The sequence below is a fragment of the Capricornis sumatraensis genome, chromosome 21 (genome assembly GCF_032405125.1).
Source record: "Capricornis sumatraensis isolate serow.1 chromosome 21, serow.2, whole genome shotgun sequence".
Taxonomy (NCBI): Eukaryota; Metazoa; Chordata; class Mammalia; order Artiodactyla; family Bovidae; genus Capricornis; species Capricornis sumatraensis.
Genome location: NC_091089.1, coordinates 50128984 through 50152674, shown reverse-complemented (window position 1 = coordinate 50152674; position 23691 = coordinate 50128984). Strand labels below are relative to the sequence as shown.

At 37.0% G+C, this 23691-nt stretch overlaps 1 protein-coding gene across 2 annotated transcripts in view; it reads left to right on the top strand.

Moving 5' to 3' along the window:
* The window catches only part of SMAD2 (SMAD family member 2), an 85633-nt gene that overhangs the window by 34223 nt on the left and 27719 nt on the right, over nucleotides 1-23691 (top strand). The window lies entirely within an intron of this gene.

The window sequence follows — 23691 nt, the reverse complement described above, 5'->3', positions numbered from 1 at the left end:
GGGACTGAACTGTGGGTAGGAACATAGACCTGACTCTGTGTCCCTCCCACCCACCTCGTATAATTAGCTCTGCCTTCGTCGCTTTGTCTCTGAGGACAGGGAGAGCTGTAGCTGCACGTATGTGTCCCTGCTTCCTTCCTACTGTTGTATGTGGTGACAAAGTGATTCATGGGTAAAACTTAACCTACTAAGCTACAGTGAGCTGAATAGTATGGATAAAGGTTCATGAAGCTTTTCCATCTTGAGACAACTCAGTCAGAAATCAGAATGGCAGTTGATGTTTAGGTAACGAATCAGTCAAAAGAAGAAAAATTGGCTTTCAGTGCATATTATCTACAGAAAAACAAAATCCAAACAGCAGTGGAGATGGAGAGCTTGTGAAGTTAAAAACAAGAGACTGTGAGGTCTGAATGCTAATTTGATACTGGTCGTTGTACGTAAATAAGCAGGAATACAGAATTTTTTTTTTTGTAAACATAAATTATAAGGACTTTCCTAAGGTGATACTTTGTGTTTGACCATTTATGACATTTTGATGGTTCACCCTAAAGAAACAGTCAGGAATATGGTCAAAGATTTCTGGTGTTCATTTCAGCATTGTTTTTAATAGCAAAGAATTAGATAAATCCAATCATAACCCATAGTTTCCTTAACTATAAAGGAAACTTACATAACTCATTTTATACCAGAATTGAATGGTAAAGTAAAATTGAATAGCAAAGTAAAGTTTATACCAATTTTACTTGTAAAAATAGATGCAAAAATTATAAATAAAAAAGCTCAAATTATAAAAAAAAACCCACCAAATCATGAGTAGGTAAGGTTTACTGCAGGAATGCTAGTATGATTGACCTGTTGGAGGTCCATTATTATGAGGCACTGCATATTCATATTTATGAAAGCTCTGACCTTAATGGATCTAGAAAGGGCTTTTTATAAAATCCAGTCTCATGTTAACAAATTAGGAATAGGAATTTTCTGAAGTTGATAAAGCATAAAAATGTTAACGTTTAATCTTGAAACTTTAGAAGAAATAATGCCAAATTGTTAATAGTGATTAGTTATAGATTACCTAAAAAGAGAAATGTCCTATAATATTTCCCTAATATTTATCTATGAAGGTATGTTTTACTTTTGAGTCAGCACAATTAAATGTTTAAAAAGAACTTTTTGGCAATACGTAGACTATTCTTATATATTTTTTAAAACCCTTGAAGTCAACTTTCCTGTTACAGGGAAACAGTATTTTCATTTTCTTAACATTCTAATACATGTGTTTATATTTTTTCCTTTAAAAAGAATGTTCCTTAAAAAGATAAAGTAGTATGTGTTGTACATGATTCCAAATTCAAACACAGATTATACAGTGGGAAAATTCCTCCCTCTGCCTCCCGTCATCACCCATATCCTCACCCAGTTGTATTACTATTATCTTATATATCCTTCCAGGATACTGAGTATCTTATTAATACCGTCACAGACATTTGGATTTTGTTTTCCATCTTCCAGATTTTTAAAACATCAGAGTAATTGAAGTAAACTTTATGCAGATTGTCAGCTTTTATTTTTATTTTCATATTCCTACTCTTTTGCTTCTCTGGATAACCCAGAAAGAATTAAAGAAAAGTCTTTAAAAACTGAAGTATAGTATCCTTCGGTTCTCCTTAAATTAGTGCTTTTTTATTTCAGAAGAAACTAAGAATGAGTGTTCCTCCCTCATACATCAGTGTGTGTGAGATAATATATATGGAGTACTATGACAGAAAGAACTCTGAATTTGAAGTTGGATGACTTGTAAGCTTTCTTCAGTACTGATGAGTGAGAATCCTGAGGCATGTAACTGTATTTTTTACTGTTTCTTCATCTGTGAAAGGGGTCAGTACTATCTTGAGTTCTTTCACAGTACTCTTTTGGGGTCTTTTGAAATACTGTCACCATTGGTTTATAAGCTGTAAAGCACTATAGTCATGAATATGATTTATTTGAAATGTTCCCAGGTATTCCATATCTTCATTTTCCTTCCAGGTTTTCTCCTAGAACTCATATTGAATTATAATTGTCTATCTTTGCTTAGTAAATGCTTTTACCAGATAACTATCATGATTTAATATAACTTATTTAAAAAATCAATTAGTGAAAACAGTGAAACATGTATAAATGCAAACTAGAACTTTGAGACGTATCAGCCTCAGCATCCAACTTGTCATTTGCTGTATGATCTGTGTATAAGTTGTGAAAGCACTTTTGGTGAACACTTCATTAGGCTCCTGTGAAACACAGTTTGAAAGACATGTTGCTAAGACCCTTAACCTTTATCTGATGCTTACATTTACATTTTGATTTTTTTCTGAGGTAGTTAGGATCCTGGTATTCAAAGTCCTTTTGTGTATATAATACATTCTTCCATGGGGCATTTTTATCATTTACCTTATCAGAGAAAACATACCTGCCCTAGAACCTAGGTTCCTTTATAAAATTACAGAATTATTACCCAGATTTATTATTATCTATTTAAATTTAACACTCTTTACAGTAAACATCATCCTCACTTTTCTTGTCCCATTCACGTAATGTATTTTGCTTTGAAGAATTCACTTAACAGCCTAGAATCAACCTAGCTAAAATAATACACATCTAAAAAATTGTAGCCATGTTTTTAGATGCTACAAATGATGCCTTCCCCAAAGAGTAATTAACTTTTTCTTAGGTAGACAGGCTGATCACTTTAATCTCAGTGGCTGATCTGGGCTGAGGCTTGGTTGCCATTTTAATTTGTTTTAGTCTGCACTGGCACATGCCTTTTATTTATTTATTCCCATCGTTAGCATTGTGGGAGATTCATATCAACTCTTCTTCCATAATTTGAGTTTGGTGCCTGATCCTAATGGTTGCATTTTTAAAATAAGGCAGACATCTTTGAGGGACGAGAATCTTGTGATTGTCACAAGTTTGACCATGTTTATTTTCTTCATTAGAGTTTCTTTTCCCAGACTGAACCTGGTGCTCAGCTTGTACCTGGAATGTACAAGTGACTCCAGGGGAGGAAATGGCACAGACAGTTTTCTATTCAACAGAATAGATGTCTTCTCTTCTCTCAGTCTTTGTTCGTTTGGATCTCATTGCTTTAATTGCTCGCTGTGCTCACTGTTGTCTTTGAATAATTTTTTTTTGTTACCTTTTTCCCTCGAGTTTTTGCAACAGGGAACATTAGCTTGCTGTGTATGACCTGCTTATATCTTACCTGGAAGTAAAATTGTAACAGCTAGTTAAAGTGAGACTTCTTATATATATTCAGAGACCCCCAAATCTGAGACCTGGTTACAAGTAACCTACAGTCAGAATTGAGGTGCTATACCATTTATGCAGAAATTGAAGGAAAGATTAGCTGAGACAAGTATTGTTAGGTTTAACCTATCACTGACCTCCTCGCCATGATAAAGAGTTCGTGAGGGAGATCCCATATGAAAACTTGGAGAGAGTAGGTTTTGCTCTGGCATTTCCCTTCTCCTTTTATCCAGATTGAGGGGTGTCAGGGACCTTCTCAGTTTGAATTGAGGTATGGGAGATAAATAGACTGGTACTTGATTGTCACCTGAAAAAGCCTAAAAATAAAAGTAAGAGAGCAGTTGAGCTGCTCTGTATCAGTGGAAGTTTCCCACGGGCCAGGTGGACTTTTCTAAGGTAGTTGAAGTTGACTTACCTTGAAAAGATCAAGAGGCTCAACTTGGAGAGTCAGAGTGACCCAAGCCGGACAGCCAGAGAAACTCTTGCAGTAGGAACTAACTGCAGGAAAAAGGTAGCATTTGGGCTTCTGAACTTAGAGGGCTCTTCCCTCCTCGTTCTGGAAGAGTGGAAGTTAGCAAAGTTGAATGAGAGAATAAAAGTTTCGATTTAGATCAGAGTAGTAGAATAAATTTTTTCAAAGAGGTTTTTGTTAATTATCTATATATATTTATATACTATATATATACACTTTATATATTTATATATATTGTGTACTAGAACAGCCATGTGACCTTTTTGAGATTTTTATGCAGAAATGAGGAAAACAGTTTGAAAAGGAGCTTGCTTGAGGGTAATGATATGGGAATACTGAAAAGCTTTTCAAAAAACTGTATATATTCTCCTCTTGAAAACTAGGGAACCCACATTTAGTGACACTGGGGACAAGCAAGCTGAATGGGGAGAATGGAGGAATGTTACCTGTGTCTACATGAAGTGCATAGCTTTTTAACAAATTTTTTTTTTTTTACAAAAAATCTTGACTGTATACCTGTTAAATTATCCAATGATGCTTTTTCCCCAGGAACTATTTTATTACAATAGAGTCTTCTTTTATTACCATCACATTTTTTTTCCCCCTTGAACTGTTCAATCTCTGTTCTCAAAATCCAGTGTTATTTTAGCTTTGGGTTATTATAAACAATGTGAATTGGTTGTCTTGAGACTCGTATGAAACTTATCATGAATAATGCTTAAATTAGAACTAAAATATGTAAAATTCTTATCTCCCTCACCCCAGACTTTTTTATGAACCTTGCTTATGTTTATGGCTTTTTATGTATTAAGAGGATATAATTTTTCTGTAACTAGGTTTACCCTAAGTTTGCTAGGCTAGTGGGGGAGAAAAAGTTAAGGGAGGCTGTATTTTTATTAAGGATAATGTAAAAGTTCAGAGTTAGATAGTGAAGAGAAATTTATAGTGAAAAGTAATTAACTTACAGTAATTTTCCCATAATTTTTATGTGATTGCTTATATAATTTGCATTATGTAAAACATTTTAACCTCTACGTGTAAAATCCCACTGTCAGCTTCAAAGTGGTATACAAATGTGAGTTAATTTTTATCTTCTATGATGCTGATATTAAAATTGTCAAATTAAAAAAATCATTTCTTTACAGCCAAATACAGCGTCATAAAAATGTGTGATTGATAAGTTAAGTTTTTTACAGAACTCTATTCTGTCGTGCAATTCTTGTTTTAAGTTTTATGCATTTAATAGATTGAAATGACCACGTAGTTATATTTTGTTAGGATTTCTTGTTTTTTAGGATACTAATTTTTTTAATTGTTAAAAACAGAATATGTATTAAAATAAATTTTAAAAATCCATCAGCTCTATTACTAAAATAAATGTCCTTGAGCCTACTTTGGTGCTGGCTTTTTTTTTTCCTAAGTAAAAGTTTCTGTTTTTTAGGAAGAACTTGAAATATTTTGAGCAACTATTTTTAGAATTGATATTTAAATCTTTTCAATGATAAGGACTATTTTATTTATGTGGGGGATATTTTGCTATTTTTCAAAGGCAGTAGAAGCACCTAGCAAGATTTCAAAGTAGTATTTTCAACATAACATTTAAAGAGAAAGGTTGGTAACTTTTTCAGTCATTTCTTGGTCCTTTCTTCTGCTTCTAAGAAGAGCTGTTTCAAACCAAGAAGAATAAAAGTATCCCTTTTATCTTACTGGACTCTGGAAATTCTGTTGTCTCCTCCTGTTTTAATTTAGGAGTGACTCTACTAATTTCATTGTCCAAAGAATGTTTTTTTCCTGAGAAATTAACTCTTATAGTGACTGCTCTAGTTTTATAGTTAAGCACATTCTGTAATGTTTTACTTATCTAAAATGCTATACCAAAGTTATTGGTTTAATTTTATCTTGCCATATTTTTATTTTTATTGAACTATGTAAGAGGCAGAATAGAGTTGGTAATTAAGAATGCAGCCTCTGTCCCCACCCCTTGCTAGCTGTACAACCTTAGACATGTCACTTTATCTCTGTGCTTTGATGATCTCATTTGTCAAGTGAGTTAACTGCCTTATTTGTGGGTTGTTGGGAGATTAAGTGATCTAGTATATGTAACAAGTTAGTGCTGTGCCCGATGTATGGTAAGTGCTTGATCTGTGTGAGCTGTACATGGGATGAATCCCTCCCCAAACTTGATTTTGATGTGAGACTGATGAAGCCAAACGTATATTAAAAGGGAATGAAAAAGATTATTGCTCATATGATAAAGCTTTTGGGAAAAGCAGGACAGGCTTCCAGACTGGTCCAAAAATTACTTGAGAAAGAAGTAATGGGAGTCGTGGGGCTGGATTGATAATTCTTGTGTTCCTGTGTGTACCCAAACTTTCTTGGTTTAAAATTCCTACCAGCCACAAGGATTTCCTTAGCAGTTTGCTCACATTTGAGGCAGAGGGTTGAAGACATGGGGGAACTTGAAACTCTGCACATCAAAATAGAGTCAGATTCCTCATTAAACTCAACAGGAGTAAATGAAAGTAAACTATACCAAGTGCATCATAGTCAAACCCATGAAAGAGAAAATCGTGGACACAGCCAGTGAACAGTGAGACGTGTTACCTACCAGGAAATAATGATGTGAAGGACATGTGACCTTCTGTAGAATCAGTGGGGCCAGAAGATGATAAAATGACATCTCTGAGAAGCCATAGCCATAAACATGTATCTAGTTAATGAAACTTTCAAAATATATGAGTAAAACTTGATAGAATTAATGTATCAGAATCACAGATTTGTGGCTATAGAGAGTTAAATAAGACCAAAAAAGTGAGGAAAGACATGGAAGATCTAAATTACATTACTGTTTTGATATTTATAGAAAAGTAGATCTAAATCGGTGTGGTAAGTCTTTTCAAGTACTCATGGTACCCTCACCAGGAAAGACTATCAGCAGGGTTCAGTAAATTTTAAAAGATTAAAAGTCAACAGAGTATGTTCTCTGCCAAGAACAGAACAAAATTAGAAATCAATAAGACATGTATTAAAACATGGAAATTATCATAATTCTTTGTCCCATGGGTTATTTAGAAGAAAACTGTGAGCAAAATTAGAATATGTATCAAAACTAAAGGATAATCAGATTACACTATGTAAAATAAGTGGGATGTAGATAAAACAATGCAGAGTTCCAAAGAATAGCAAGAAGAGATAAGAAAGCCTTCTTCAGTGATCAGTGCAAAGAAATAGAGGAAAAGAACAGAATGGGAAAGACTAGAGATCTCTTCAAGAAAATTAGAGATACCAAGGGAACATTTCATGCAAAGATGGGCTCAATAAAGCACAGAAATGGTCTGGACCTAACAGAAGCAGAAGATATTAAGAAGAGGTGGCAAGAATACACAGAAGAACTGTACAAAAAAAATCTTCATGACCCAGATAATCATGATGATGTGATCACTCATCTAGAGCCAGACATCCTGTAATGTGAAGTCAAGTGGGCCTTAGAAGGCATCACTGTGAACAAAGCTAGTGGAGGTGATGGAATTCCAGTTGAGCTGTTTCAAATCCTGAAAGATGATGCTGTGAAAGTGCTGCACTCAATATGCCAGCAAATTTGGAAAAGTCACTAGTGGCCGCAGGACTGGAATAGGTCAGTTTTCATTCCAATCCCAAAGAAAGGCAATGCCAAAGAATGCTCAAACTACTGCACGATTGCACTCATCTCACATGCTAGTAAAGTAATGCTCAAAATTCTCCAAGCCAGGCTTCAGCAGTACGTGAACCGTGAACTTCCAGATGTTCAAGCTGGTTTTAGAAAAGGCAGAGGAACCAGAGATCAAATTGCCAACATCCGCTGGACCATGGAAAAAGCAAGAGAGTTCCAGAAAAACATCTATTTCTGCTTTCTTGACTATGCCAAAGCCTTTGACTGTGTGGATCACAATAAACTGAAAAATTCTGAAAGAGATGGGAATACCAGACCAGCTGACCTGCCTCTTGAGAAATCTGTATGCAGGTCAGGAAGCAAGAATAGAACTGGACATGGAACAACAGACTGGTTCCAAATAGGAAAAGGAGTACATCAAGGCTGTATATTGTCACCCTGCTTATTTAACTTCTGTGCAGAGTACATCATGAGAAACGCTGGACTGGAAGAAGCACAAGCTGGAATCAAGATTGCCGGGAGAAATCTCAGTCACCTCAGATATGCAGATGACACCACCCTTATGGCAGAAAGTGAAGAGGAACTAAAAAGCCTCTTGATGAAAGTGAAAGAGGAGAGTGAAAAAGTTGGCTTAAAGCTCAACATTCAGAAAACGAAGATCATGGCATCCGGTCCCATCACTTCATGGGAAATAGATGGGGAAACAGTGGAAACAGTGTCAGACTTTATTTTTTGGGGCTCCAAAATCACTGCAGATGGTGACTGCAGCCATGAAATTAAAAGATGCTTACTCCTTGGAAGAAAAGTTATGACCAAACTAGATAGTATGTTCAAAAGCAGAGACGTTACTTTGCCGACTAAGGTCCGTCTAGTCAAGGCTATGGTTTTTCCTGTGGTCATGTATGGATATGAGAGTTGGACTGTGAAGAAGGCTGAGTGCCGAAGAATTGATGCTTTTGAACTGTGGTGTTGGAGAAGACTCTTGAGGGTCCCTTGGACTGCAAGGAGATCCAACCAGTCCATTCTGAAGGAGATCAGCCCTGGGATTTCTTTGGAAGGAATGATGTTAAAGCTGAAACTCCAGTACTTTAGCCACCTCATGCGAAGAGTTGACTCATTGGAAAAGACTCTGATGCTGGGAGGGATTGAGGGCAGGAGGAGAAGGGGACGACCGAGGATGAGATGGCTGGATGGCATCATGGACTTGATGGGCGTGAGTCTGAGTGAACTCCGGGAGATGGTGATGGACAGGGAGGCCTGGTGTGCTGTGATTCATGGGGTTGCAAAGAGTTGGACACGACTGAGCAACTGAACTGATTTGAACTGAACAGGGAAATTTATCGCTTTAGATAATTATATTAGAAAAGTTATCTAAGATGTCACCTAGGAAATGAGAAAAGGTCAAAGAAAATAGTAGAAGGAAGATAAAATCAAAAATAGCAGGAAATCAGTGATTAGAAAAGAGACAATAGAGATAATAAATCTGAAAACTGATTCTTTAGGAAGATCAGTAGAATTGATAAATTCTCCTATAACACTGATGGACATAAGAGTGAAAGAGCCCATAGCCGTGAACTAGCTATGTATGAGATGATAGAGGTAATATTATGCTAGATCCTACAGACATTAGAAGCATACTATGAATATATTTTCAACAACTTTATGCCAGTAATTTGTGATGGTCAAATTTAAGAACATGTTACTGTGGCTGGTGCAGGAAGAAGTGGAAAATTTGGATAGCCCTATATCAATGAAAAAGAAACTGAACTCATAATCAAAATCTCTCTCACAAAGAAAAGTCCAGGTCCAGATGGTTTTACTGGTAAATTTAAAACATTTGTGCAAGAAATAACATCAATTTCACAGAAACTCTGAAAAACAGTTATTTTATGAGGTCATTGTAACCCCGATAGCAAAACCTGACAAAGATGGCACAAAAAGGAGAAAATTTACAGATTAATATTAGTCATTAGCAAAGGTATAAAAAATTAACATGTATCTTCCAGCAATATACAAAGAGCACATAATGACCGAGTGAGATTTAGCTCAACAGTGAGAGGGTAGTTTATAATATTCAAAAATTAATCAATGTAATTCAGAGCAATAACAAAGGGGGAAAGCAGTGTGATCACTGTACTTGGTTAGAAGCATTTGATAAAAATTCATCATCCATTCATGATAAACACTCCCAGCTAATGAGAAATGTAAAGACATTTCCTCAGTCTGATAAAGCACATTTGAAAAACTGACAGCTTAAGATTATACTTACAAAATAACATGTTTTCTCTAAGAGCACAAGGATATCCATTCTTATGTCTTCTTCAGTTCATTATTTTATCAATAGTTGAGGACCTAGGCAGTGCAGTGGGGCAGGGAAATGAGATGTAAGAGGCATACAGAGCTCAAAGAATGGGTCAAATTGCTTATATTTGTAGATGATGTGATTATGTAAGAAACAAGGGATCTACAAAAACAGTCACTAAAGCAAATGAGTAAATTTAGCAAGGCTGCATTTTACAAGATGAGTTGTATTTTCTTTAAATACTCAATACATTAACAGCAAACAAGTGGAATTAATATTAAAACAATTCTATAAATAGCATCAATACAATTAAAATATCTAAGATTATTTTTTAAAGATAAGATCTGTATATTAAAATTTCAAAATCTTAAAGATTAAGGACTAAATAAATAGGGAGAGAATTCTTCTCGCATAGATAATTCTTTTTATCAGACTTGCACTCCCTCAGATAAACCTTATCAACTCTGCACAGAATAAAAAGAAAAATAAGGCACTACAGAGTAAACAGAATAGACATTTTGAAGGAGATTTGACCCTTGGATGGAAGTGACAGGCAAATTTTCTGTTTTTATTGCTTTTATCCATGCAGAATGGATAGAGTAGCTAAAATTTCAATATGAATTTCACCTTTTCTGGCCTGAAAAACCAGAGATTGGGGTTGAGGACAACCAGAGTTGCTGATGAGTGACAAGAGAATTCTAACATGGAGAGAGCCACTGAAGGGAAGTCCCAAGTTTTCCTTTAAAAAACTCTGCCGAAATCACTAGGCTCATCCTTAAACTCGTGTGTGGGGTAGAGTAGTGCAGTCTGGCTGAAGGTAAAAACTGATTGAAATTGCTTGAAGACTTAAGAGTTTGCAGTTTGAGTACAAACAAGTTAATTACATGCCAAAACAAAACCAGTTAACACTTGGAGGAATCTAGCATCTCCATCATGTAATGTTCAGTGTCCAGCATACAGTCTTTTAAGTTACTCAACCTCTGAGAAACAAAGAAAATGGGACCTTTTCTCAGGAGGAAACCGATGGAGACACCTCTGAGACAACCTTCCTGTTTAACTATCACGCAGTAAGCTGACATATATTTGTCTATTGAAGCACTCAGTAGTATTAATTAAGTTCTCTTTCAGTTTAATTTGAATCAAATCAATCTCCATCAAACCCTAAAAATAAATGTATTTGTTTTTCATAGAATATACACACTTAGCCTAAAATTTACGTGGAAATACATAGGACCTAGAATATCCAAAGCAATTTTGAAAAAGATCAACAGTGTTCAAGGACTTAAATTATCTGACTTTGTATGAAGCTACAATAATAATACATTGTGATTCTGTCATAAAAACAGATAAATAGGATAAAATAGAGAACGTTAAAATAGATGGTTCTATAAAACTGTAAGAGATGTGGGTTCTTGGTTATTGGGGCCACCTGATGGGAAGAGCCAGACCCTGATGCTCGGGAAGATTGAAGGCAAAAGGAGAAGGAGGCAGCAGAGAACGAGATGATTACAGAGCATCACTGACTCAATGGACATGAATTTGAGCAAACTCCAGGAGATAGTGGAGGACAGAGGAGCCTAGCGTGTTGCAGTCAGTGGGGTTGCCAGGAGTCAGTCAGAGCTTAGCAACTGAACAACCAACAAATGGTTATTTGATTTTTGACAGGTTTGCCAAGGCAATCCAATAGAGACAGGAAAGTTTTTCAGCAAATAATATTGGGAGAATTGGACTGTCCATGTGGATGAAGGAATCTTGGTCCCACCTTACACAATTCAAAAAAATTAATTGTAAATGAGTCAGCGTTCTCATCTAAAAGCTAAAACTATCAAGCTTGTATAGGAAAATACATTTGTGACCTTGTTGTTGTGAACAAATTGAATTATGTTTGTTCAGTTGTTAAGTCATGTCTGACTCTTTGTGACCTCATGGAATGCAGCACACAGCCTTCCCTGTCCTTCAGTATCACCTGGAGCTTGCTCAAACTCATGTCCATTGTGTCAGTGATGCCATCCAACCATCTCGTCCTCTGTCTTCCCCTTCTCCTCCTGCCTTCAATCTTTCCCGGCATCAGGGTCTTTTCTAGTGAGTCGGCTCTTCGCATCAAGTGGCCAAGTCAGCCTCAGAAACAGTCCTTGCAATGATTAGTCAGGGTTGATTTCCTTTAGGATTGACTGGTTTGATCTCCTTGCCATCCACCAAACTCTGAAGAGTCTTCTCCAGCACCACAGTTCAAAAGCATCAGTTTTTCGGCTGTCAACCTTATGATCTAACTCTCACATCTGTGCATGACTACTGGAAAAACCGTAGCTTTGTCTGGACCTTTGTCAGCATAGTGATGTCTCTGCTTCTTAATACACTGTCTAGGTTTGTCTAGGGCTTCTCAGAACCTTTCTGGTGGTAAAGAACCCGCCTGCCAGTGCAAGAGACATAAGAAAGGTTGGTTCAGTTCCTGGGTCAGAAAGATCCCCTGGAGGAGGAAATGGCAGCCCACTCCAGTATTCTTGCCTGGAGAATCCCATGAACTGAGGAGCTTGGTGGGCTGCAGTCTGTAGGGTCACAAAGAGTTGGACATGACTGAAGCGACTAAACACACAAGGGTTTGTTACAGCTTTCCTTCCAAGGAGCAAGCATCTTTTAAATTTCATTGCTGCAGGCAGTCCCCATCAGCAGTGATTTTGGAGCCCAAGAAAATAAAATGTCACTGTTTCCACTTTGTCCCCATCTATTTGCCATGAAGTGATGGGACCGGATGCCATGATCTTAGTATTTTGAATGTTGAGTTTTAAGCCCACTTTTTCACTCTGTTCTTGCACCTTCATCAAGAGGCTCTTTAGTTCCTCTTCACTTTCTGCCAATAGAATGGTCATCATCTGCGTATCTGAGGTTGTTGATATTTCTCTCCCCACAATCTTGATTCCAGCTTGTGATTCATCCAGCCCAGCATTTTGCATGGTGTACTCTGCATAAGTTAAATAAGCAGAGTGACAATATACAACACTGACAAACTCCTTTCTCAATTTTGAACCAGTTGTTCCATGTCCAGTTCTAGCTGTTGCTTCTTGACTTGGATATAGGTTTCTCAGGAGACAGGTAAGGTGGTCTGGTATTCCCATCTCTTTAGGAATTTTCCACTTTGTTGTGATCCACACAAAGGTTTTAGCTAAGTCAGTGAAGCAGAAGTAGATAATTTTCTGGAATTCCCTTGCTTTTTCTGTGATCCAGTGGATATTGGCAGTTTAGTTCTTCTGCATTTTCTAAGCTTGTGCATCTTGGAAGTTCTCAGTTAACGTACTGTTGAAGCCTAACCTGAAGAATTTTGAGCATTACTGTGCTAGCATGTGAAATGAGCACAATCGTATAGTAGTTTGAACATTGTTTAGCATTGCCCTTCTTTGGGATTGAAATGAAAGCTGACCTTTTCCAGTCCTGTGGCCACTGCTGAGTTTTCCAAATTTGCTTACTTACTGAATGCAGCTTTTTAACAGCATCATCTTTTAGGATTTGAAATAGCTCAGCTGGAATTCTCTCAACTCCACTAGCTTTGTTTCTAGTAATGCTTCCTAAAACCCAGTGACTTCATACTCCAGGATGTCTGGCTCTAGTGAGTGACCACACCATCGTGGTTATTGAGGTCCTTAAGACCTTTTTTGTATAGTTCTGTGTATTCTTGGCACCTCTTTTTACTATCTTCTGCTTTTGTTACGTGCTTACCATTTCTGTCCTTTATTGTATCTATCCTTGCATGAAGTGTTTCCTTCATACCTCAGATTTTCTTGAAGAGATCTCTATAGTCCTTCCCATTCTATTGTTTTCCTCTGTTTCTTTGCATTTTTCACATAAGAAGGCTTTCTTATCTCTTTTTGCTGTTCTCTGGAGCTCTGATTCAGTTGGTGTATCTTTCCCTTTCTCCTTTGCGTTTCTCTCCTTTTCAAAGCTGTTTGTGACCTGGACGTAGGCAAGGTGTGTGGTTTTTTTTCTTAAAGGATATGGAAAGCAATAAGAGGAAATTCAGTTAAACTTCCATCAATATTAAAAAGCATTTCATCAAAAACCATTAAATGAATAAACAAGTTGAGTGGAAGAAAATATTTGCAGAACGTGTTTCTAACAAGAGGATTGTATCCGCACTTTATAAAGTATTTAATTCGGCAGTGAGAAGGAAATTGCCTATTTTAAAAATGGACAAAGGATTTGGATGCATCACAAAAGAAGATATGGAAAGGACCCGCTGAGCAAATAGAAAGTATGTGGTATTGTTAGTCATTGGGAAAATGCACATTGTGAAACCACTATGAAATACCACTGTACAGCCACCATCACAGGGGGAAGAAGATTGCCTTTGGGGGTGGGAGGGGATGACAGGGATTGACTGAGAAAAGGGGTAGGAGGGGACTTCTTGTCAGGATACAGAGTTACCCAATTTATATAGTTGATAAAATTTAAACCTAACAAAATGGTACCATTAAGATCTGTTTGGCTCTGTGTAAATGTTACCTTTGAGAAAGTGAACAGTGAACTCTAGTTAACTATATACGTATGCTTTCAGTGTCTAGATTTAAAGTACCTACAACTTAATTTTGAATGCATCAAAAATAAGATGGATTTAATAGATCCTGGGGCAAGAACAGCGTGGCTCCGAGCTTTCATTGCAGTTTTCCAGGGAAGGAATGACAGTGCGGGACGGACATGCTGAGTTACATTTAGGGTTAGGTAGTTTTAGTAATTTTGGTCAGTCTCTGGGCTATAGAGGTGATTCCTAGATGTCTAGTACGTACCCCTAGGTTGATTTAGGGCAGGAAGAACGTTAGCTTGGTGTGTCAGAGTTTGATTAATAATAGAGGTGTGAGCTCTGAATCTGTTGGTTTGTGTTTGAAAGATGAGCTCTCACCGGAGTCCCTTGCTGTCTCTAGACGTGGGAGGGGGGTAGTCTCTCTGAAATCAAAGCTCCAGATGCCAGCGTGTCAAGGATACAGAAAACGAGAAAATACGGTTGATATGTATTCATATAAAAGCTTAAAGCTACAGATTTTGAACCATCATTCTGCAAAGGTATACCTTGAAAAATTTAGGCTCTTAAGCCATCCAGAAGTAGATACAAATCCTGGCTGTTACCTCAGTAGCTTTGTGACCTTTTGAGATATTTTAACTGCTCACATTCATTTTTTTATATGAAAACAGTGTTCATGTTAATTCACTTTATAGGGTTGGTATGAGTATAAATTATGTAATACATATGAGGATTAGTGCCAGGTACATAGCAAATGCTTAAAATAAATGTTGGCAGTTTTTCCTCAAGTTTTCTGTAGCCAATGAAAATTTCTCAATTGTTCCTTTATATTCTTTGCTAATTGTTAAGAACAAGGTTGTTCCTAAAGCTCCTTTCTTGGTGATGGAGGGAAGGTTAAAAACTATCTGGAGGTAGGCATTTTCCTGTTTTCTGTTCCCACGCCTCAGCTGTGTAATGGTGATAAAGTGAAGTTTGTAGACACATACAGTATGCAGAATTATAGAGACCAGAATTTATTTTTTTACTACAGTTATCAGCTCTTGATTCCTGAGCTGATAAAAACTTTCAGCCTTGCTAGTCACATACAGAATGGAAGGACTCCTTTGTTGTAAGTAGAAATAGTTTTAGATGGGTCGATGCAAATTATTTCATACAAGTTCATGTGTCTGCATGCATGCTGAGAGTCAGGTCAGACCCTTTGTGACCCTGTGGACTAGCCCACTAGTTCCTCTGTCCATGGAATTTTCCAAGCAAGAATACTGGAGTGGGTTGCGATTTCCTGCTCTGGGGGAATCTTCCCAAGCCAGGGATCGAACCAGCGTCTGCTGTGTCTCCTGCATTGTGAGGTGGATTCTTTACCACTGTGCCACCTGGGAAACCCCTCGTATCTCATGAGTACATCAGTAATCGGACTGGAGCCTCCATTCTGTTAATTTTACTCAGTGTTCAGCGTTGTATATATGAGTTTCCTCATGACTGTCTAGATCCTTACTTCTTTTGATTTGTAGAAGAAATAAACTCTTTAGGCAAGAAAGTCATGAAAAGTAATGAATTAGTCAAACATAATGAGGTTTGTTGTGAAGAAATCTCTAGTACAAGGTCTGCAGGACTTTGCATGAGATTCTGATATGGACATGCTTGCTCATCTGATCGAATCTGTGTGAGGACAGCTTTGTAAATGACTTAGGCATGTCTTATTTTAGCATATTATTGTATGCTAATTGCACTGGTGAACTATGTCAAATTTTGACCAGGCTGAATTTATCTGAGACCAGTTTTTGTTTTTAACCAATTAGCATGCAAAATTTTTTAAACTTTTGCATATTTAGACTGTTCTAAAGTCACTGAACTGAACTGAAAGTCAGTCAAATTTAGGAAATGTTGAGCTAATGTGTATGGGATAGTGCTATTACTACAGTTTATTCTGTAATTAATAAAGTAACACCTTCTTTGGAACATATGAATTTCTCCTATCGAGTATTTTTATCCGTTTAATGTTTTCAGACCCATCTTTCTCTTCCTTGTAGCAGTGAAGCGTTGATACGTTTCACTTTCAAGTGATATGTAGACACTTCTTGTGGACTTCTTAATGTTGTTTAAATGTATAGAAACATAATTTAGTGAAAGTTTATTATTATCAGAAGGCTAATTTATACTGAATTCTGTAACTGAGAAAATTCTAGCATCAAATTAATGATTCGTTAATATTGATTTTTTGTTTCCATTGTGATTGTGGTGCTGAATGACTAAGGTTCTTTTAAGGTCAGCATATTATCATCTGCCCTGTATTGCTAAATTCTTTACCTCTTTTCTCTAAGAGTACTAGGAAGCATAGTTTATTTAGCACATCCTAATACCATTTGGCCTTTTTGGTGTGGTCTCGTCACTCACACGTTAAGTCAGTCTCTCTGCTTACCTTTGGTGCTGAGGTGATTGTCAAACCCTGATCCGAACTGAGGCACTGAGATGATGCCGCAGAGTGAGACTGGTGTTTACCAGATTATCACGAGCACGCGTCTAGAAGGTCTGTGTTTACCAGGTTATCCCGAACATGCATCTAGAAGGCTTCTGTTACAGTTTACTCGGGATGAAAATACAACTTAAAAAATTATTGCAGACTCCCGACAGTACTATATTTGAGGTGCCCAGGGATCCCCAGGTTTCAGTCACGAAATGCTGACAGAGGTGCTGTGGAAACAAATTCAGAAAGCTCTTGGTGAAGTGGAAAGTGTTGGACAAGAGTGGGCTGGAATCTTGGCCCTGCCGCTTGTTAGGAGATTGTTTTACTGTCCCTCTGAGGCTCAGTTACCTTAAATTTAAAGTGAGATAGTAAGTAGCTTGCAGGTTCTTATGAGGTCCATAATATATTTAAAGTCTCAATTATGCCTGGCATATGGCCTGGCTGACTTATAAAGGTAATTGTTATTACTTGTTTCACTGGTTTCCAGATGTACATTTCTTCACTTTGGGACACATCATATAAATAAAATTAGAAGTTTTTTCTTATTTAGTATAAGATAATACTGCATTTTGGATTTATTGAAATACAGAACGTACAAAAGTTTTATAAAGTAGTTGTAATCAGTGCTGTTTTTCTGACATTTTTCCTGCGTTTACTTCTTTTAATATCTTTAAGAACTGTCCATATTTGCAGTTATAACTTGCCACCCCTTGTTAACAAACTGAAACCCTGAGAGAGCCATTTTCCTCACTGTTGTTTAAAGTATTATGATTTAATGTGCCCAGGAACATTCTGATTCACTCTTTATGCTATAAAAATACTAATTTAGTCACCAGCTACCTTGCTTGCTGTGTGGTAGGTATACAAAGACCTTTGGAAGCTCAAGGTCTTATGGGGTTAATTTTGTTCATAAATAAAAACTTTGGGTTGAAAGACTCTTCAAAGAAGAGGAAGTAATTAAAACTGCCTGATTTAAATCCCCTAGACTACTAGGTCTTAAAAATTGACCTGTTTTGCTAGGCATACCTAAAGAATTAGTAGTCAAGTTAAAAGGGGGCTAGGTGCAGGCCATTGACATAAATGCATGTGGAAGAAAATGGGTATCAAAGGCTCATGTTAGATAGAGAGGACATTTTGCTAGAATAAACAGGCCTCAGACTGGCATTTGTTATCTCCTATACTGATGCCCTAAGTGAGCTGAAATGGCACAGAATAGAAAATAACAATCTGTACTTCTTATTCTTAGTTATCTAAGGTTAGAAGCATATCTTTTAAGAGAAATGTCAAGACAGCTTGACTTACGTTTAATTCTGTGGCAGTATTCTTTTGTTTGATTTGTTTAATTTTGGTAAAAGGCAATACATTGGCATAGTTTTAAAATCTGTATATATTTTATGTGTACACATATGTATGCATGCATATGTAAAAACAGAATGAACAAACATTGAAAATTTTTCTCTTCCCTCCCTCTCCCCACCTCAAGTAACTCTGGTTCACTCTGTGTGTGTGTGTCTTTCCTGTACACTTGCGCAGATACTGGAAGATATTTTTACTGTCCTTTTTTTTTACACAGAGTAGCTTAAAAATACTGTACACTTTTTCAACTTCATATTTTATTTGCTAGCTCTTTCCTTGTCAATTAATAGGGAACTTTATTATATACTAAATTAATATATAATTTTTTTGTTGCTACTTTCCATTTTTATTATTTCAGTGTTTGAATCCCCCCCCGCTTGTATTTTTCCATAAAATTTTCAGATCATAAAGTGCGCAAATCACCATGCTCAGTAGGTTTTGATTTGACAGATGCACATAGAGTCAGTCAGTTCGCTTGCTCAGTCATGTCCAACTCTGCGACCCCGTGGACTGCAGCACGTCAGGCCTCCCTGTCCATCACTACAGTATATCAAGATAAAGAAGGTTTCATTCAGTCACTCAGGAAGTTCTTCGTTCTCTTTCCCTCCAGAGGCAACTGCTGTTGGGATTTTTCTCGAATTTATCGAATCATTCAGAATCTAGGCTTTCATGTTCAGCTTCTCTGAGTCAAATATTTCTGAGATTGATCCATGTTGTATCAGTAATTCTTCTTTTTCCAGATATTTTGCCTTTGAAGATCTTTTGCCTCGGGCTTCCCATGTGGCTCCAGCGGTAGAGAACCCACTTGCCAATGCAGGAGACTTCAGAGACAAGAGTTCCCCTGGGTTGGGAAGATTTCCTGGAGGAGGGCATGGCAATCCACTCCAGTATTCTTGCCTGGAAAATCCCATGGATGGAGAAGCCTGGCAGGCTGCAGTCCATGGGGTCACAAAAGAGTCGGACACGACTTAGTGACTCAACAACAACATACCATAGGGTCTGTGGATGACTTGTCATTACATGCCATCCTTTTCAAAATACATGATGATGGAAACTGAGGGAGTCCTCTTGGGAGGTCTTGAACTACATGTCCACATACATAAAGACTAGAAGGAAAGAAAAAATTGTCCTAAGTTTGGTCTGGTTTTTTATAGTGATGTAAATTGAAAGCCATTTCTGGGAAGAAATTAGCATTTCTAGAAAAATTTAGGCAATTTTCTAACCTCTTCTAAACAACCAGGCACTTACCCACCCACCCGCTGATTGTCAGGCACTGTTTTGTTCTGTTTGTTAAATATTCTGTGTATACTTGAAGCAGATTCTATAAATGTCAGTTAGATGGTGGTTGATAGTATTGTACAGCTCTTATTATGGTATATAGATTTTTTTTTTGATAGTCTGACTATCCTAAGAGTTAGTGAGATAACTCTGATGACTGATTTGTTCATTTCTTTCTTTAGATATGTCAGTTTTTAACTTCATGTATTTTGAAATGCATACAGGTCTTCTGATGAATTGGCCCTCTCAATGAAATATGTCTGTTTATCTCTGGTAATATTTTTAGACATGAGTCTTACTATTTCTGGTACTATGCTTTATTAAACTCACTGCTTATATGAACTATATTTCCACTCGTGTATTTTCAGCCCATCTATATATTATATTTAAAGTATACCCTTTTTGGTAGACATTTTGCATACTGTATTCATTCTGACAAGTCTTTCTTAATTGGAGTATATGGTGTATTTATGTATAATGTTAACACTGATAGGGTTGGGCCTACTCTTTGTTTTACTCTTTACACTTTACTTTGTTTGCAGTTATTATCTGTTATTTGTTTTTTCTTTCCTTTGGACATAATTTTTAGTATTTTGTTTTATTAATAGTTTTCTATATGCACTTTAATTATATCTCTTGGCTGTTTGAGGAGGGGGTTCCTTTCCCAGTGATAGTATGTATTTTTAGCTTTGCAATAGTGTAGTGATTCTAAAAAGCCTCTTGTTTCCTCTGCTGCCCTTGTCATTTAAATTACACCCACATACCTTTAGTTACAGGGTTTTTTTCTGTTGTTGGTCATAATCTTTCTGTAGAAATGAAGAGCTGAAATGAATACTATTTTTTATATTTGCTTACATACCTATACTTTCTAGTTTTTTAAAAATTTCCCCCGTGATTTAACTTACATCTGTTATCATTTCTCTTTATCCTGAATTTTGTTGATTATGGATTTTAGGTTGAGGGTTTTTTTCCCTTGGTGCTCTTTAAAGCTGCTATTCCATTAACCTGCAGGCTTCCATTGTTTCTAATGAGAAATCGTTACTATGCCTCTCCACGTCTGAATTGTTGTGGTTAGGAAGCTGTCAAAGTTAAAAGCTACGTGTCGTTGGTTAAAGGTGATAAAAAGCAAATTTTATTCAGTAACTATTGCCATCAGAGTGGCAAGATGTGAGCCCAGTTCCAATTTGCACAGAGGTGACTGGAATAACGAGTAGCATGGGGGTCAAGGGTGGGGTCTGCAACATAGTCAGAGAAGTGAACAATTACATACAGCAAGTGGGCTAGAGGTTTGGTCCGTGTCACTGATTTAGGCCATCTGTGTTTGGCGAAAAGCATTTATCAGAAGTTAGGGTTCTGCCTTTCCTTAGAGGGCAGACTGGGAGGCAGACAGACGCCCTTTTTCCTGATGATGAGTTACATTTCAAAGGAATGGTTTTCAGGTCCTTCCCTCCTGAGTTGTAGGAGTCATATATACATTTCAAAGAGACAGGAAGGGTTTACAATTGTAGGCTCTTTTAAGTAGATGCTCCTCAGGAAAAGGAGGTCAGAAACCTATGTATCAGTATTGGCTGGGACAAATGGTAAGTTCTTTTGGCAGTCTTGAGCATTTCCAGACCGGAACTCCAAAGGGTCTGTGTCACACGACGAGGCCTTAGGTTTCTAGAAGCCATGTTAGAGTTTGGTCAAGTCTTCTACTGCAGAGGTTTGGATGGAGTCCTTTGTGGAAAGTTTTCATACTTCTCACCAGCTTAAAGATTTTCTTTTCAGCGTTTGTTTTTAGCAGTTTGACAGTGATATGCCCTAGTGTGTTTTGGTTGTTTCATGGGTGTTATTTTTAAACTGCTTATTATTCACTGGGTTTTTGGGAAGTATAAGTTTAGTTTTTCACTGAAGTTGAAGAGTTTCAGCTATTATTATTATTGCAAATATTTTTGTCTGTTCTTAATTGTCCTCTTTTGGGGACTGCACATGCTACTGAGAGTTTTATTCTGTTATTCAGTCTTTTGTTTCATTTTAATTAGATAACTTCTGTTGATTCATCTTTAAATTCACTGACTCTTCTGTTTTCTCCCACCATCAGGTTAATTTTTAATTTCTGATTTTGTAGTTTTCAGTTCTAGAGTTTTCGTTTGTTTTTATAATTTCCTGAGATCCCTATTGGTTCATTAAGTCCATGAACGTGCTCATAGCGGTTACTTCAAGATTCTTGTCTGTTAGTTCGTCTTAGTGGTCTGTTTCTAACGGCTCTTTTTTCTTTTAACCAGAGGGTAACAGTTTCTTATTTCTTCACATGCTTAGTATTTTGTGATTTTTGTATTGGATATTTGGGACAAAATATCATAGAGACTAAATTCTCTTATCTTTCTCTGAAAAGTGTTGATTTTTGTTCTTACAAATAGTTTTGGGTGACCTTAAAGTGCAAACCGCTTCTGAGGAAAGGAGTAGCTGAAATCTGAGCTTAGTTCTTTCAGACTTTCAAGTGCTCGTTTTGAACAGGCCTCCAGAGCCTCTCCCACAGGGACAGTTTAGGGTCTGGCCAGAATTCACACTCTTGGTTTGATGTGTTTTGTTTTTTCTTCCTTCCCCCTTTGTGGCTTCTTTACTTCATTATGGGATTTCCCTCTTCTTTTTCCAGCCTTTCCGGTAGCCCCAGATCCACCCTCTGATCCTGCAGGTCGTTAAAAGCGCTGTTTTTTGCTTCAGGTCTAGTTCCCCTGGGTGGCTTCCACTGTGGGGTGCCTTAAGATGCAGAGCCACTCAAATGCATCTCTCACCTGGTGTAGTAGCCCCTTATAGAGGTTGACTTTCCTTCAGTTTGTGTCTGTTTTTTGTGTCTCTCCACTGTTTTCAAATAATTGGTTTTGTTTTCCAGTAGTCAATTTTATTATATTTTGTCTAAAGGCTATCATTTTTATCCACAGGAAGGTTTGCCTGATTGAGGCTGCTCTACTGGCAGAACCTCTGTTCTGTTGTGTTTGTGTATTCCTTTATTAATTTCATGCAGTTTCCACTGTTGAAGATTATAGTGTGTTTCAGGAACTAGTAGAGCCAGTTGCTTCTTCATGGGCGTTTTCTTGGTCATTCTTGTAATTTTTTTTGATATGTTATATTGGGCAATTTTGAGTCTTAAAATTGTTTTTTTTAATTTTTGTTGAGTCCATCAAATATAGAAATTTGGCAGAAATGATATTGCTATCATGTTAGCTTCCTATTTAGGAAGAGGTATGTTTTTCTCTTTGGTTGATTTTTGTGTTCTTTAGTAATAATTAAAACATTTATTTTTATAGTTTTGACACATTTATAATTACATTTATCCTAGGTATTTTGTATATTTTGATATAAATTGATTCTTTAAGAAAATTTTCATATATAAATGAGGAAAAATGTTACTTGATAGAAGCAAATTCCTTATTTTTGAATAAACCTTCCAATTTGCATGAGAGAGATTACAATGGTCAATAGAACTGAGGCTTAAATACCCTGTGATGGCAGTGGAAAAGTAGCTGAGTTAAGAGTTGGGATGTAGTTCTGTCTGCCTCTAGATTGATTGCATGCTTTTAACAGCTACTGTTCATTGTTCTCTGATAAATTTCAGGGCTTGAATAAAGCACAACTTAAGCTCTTCATGCCCTGTTACATTTCTGCTTCTCATGTCAGCTCCAGAGTTTCTTGAATGAAATATTTATTTTAGCCTCAAGAGCAGAATAGCCACATTATGTACTCTTCTCAGTCATTTTCCTTCCACTGTTTTTAAAGAGAGAAGAGGAAGATGTATACTGTTCCTTCAGAGGTTTGAATTCAGATTCATGAAACTCCAGAATTGGGTTGGTTTCATTGTGTTTTAAACCACTTAGTGCTATATGTTTCCAGCAGATATTTGATAAGTATCTTATATAAAAGAACCATTTGTGTCATGGTTTTTTAGTCAGCGCACCTTCGGGAGAAAAGAAAAGGTCTGAATTAGCCTCCAGTTTGGCCCTTTCTGACTTTTGTAGTCTGAGAAGTGGAAGTTAGACTTGTGAAGCCTAAAAAATCCAAGAGAATCTGTAACAATGTCTCAACAAGCTGCTCCAAAGTGTCTGAAAATGCATTTTGCAAAGCCACCCCGAGTGCAGCTCAGTAACCCTGCAGGAGGCCCTGAGCAGCCCCACCAGACTGGACGAGTTGCCCAGCCTCAGGAAGGCAGCGCTTTTCATTCACATTGACCTTTGAAATGCTGAGTGAGTGAGCTCCTTAGCAAAGGATGCTCAAAAGTTGTTTTGAGTTGTTTCTTTCTCTTCCTTTTAAGTTTTGATGATTTTGTAACAGGTAAGAAATTGTTTTTTGACTCTCGTTTTTTAAAAAAGTACGACTTGCTACCTGAGATCCCTTTGGCAGTCAG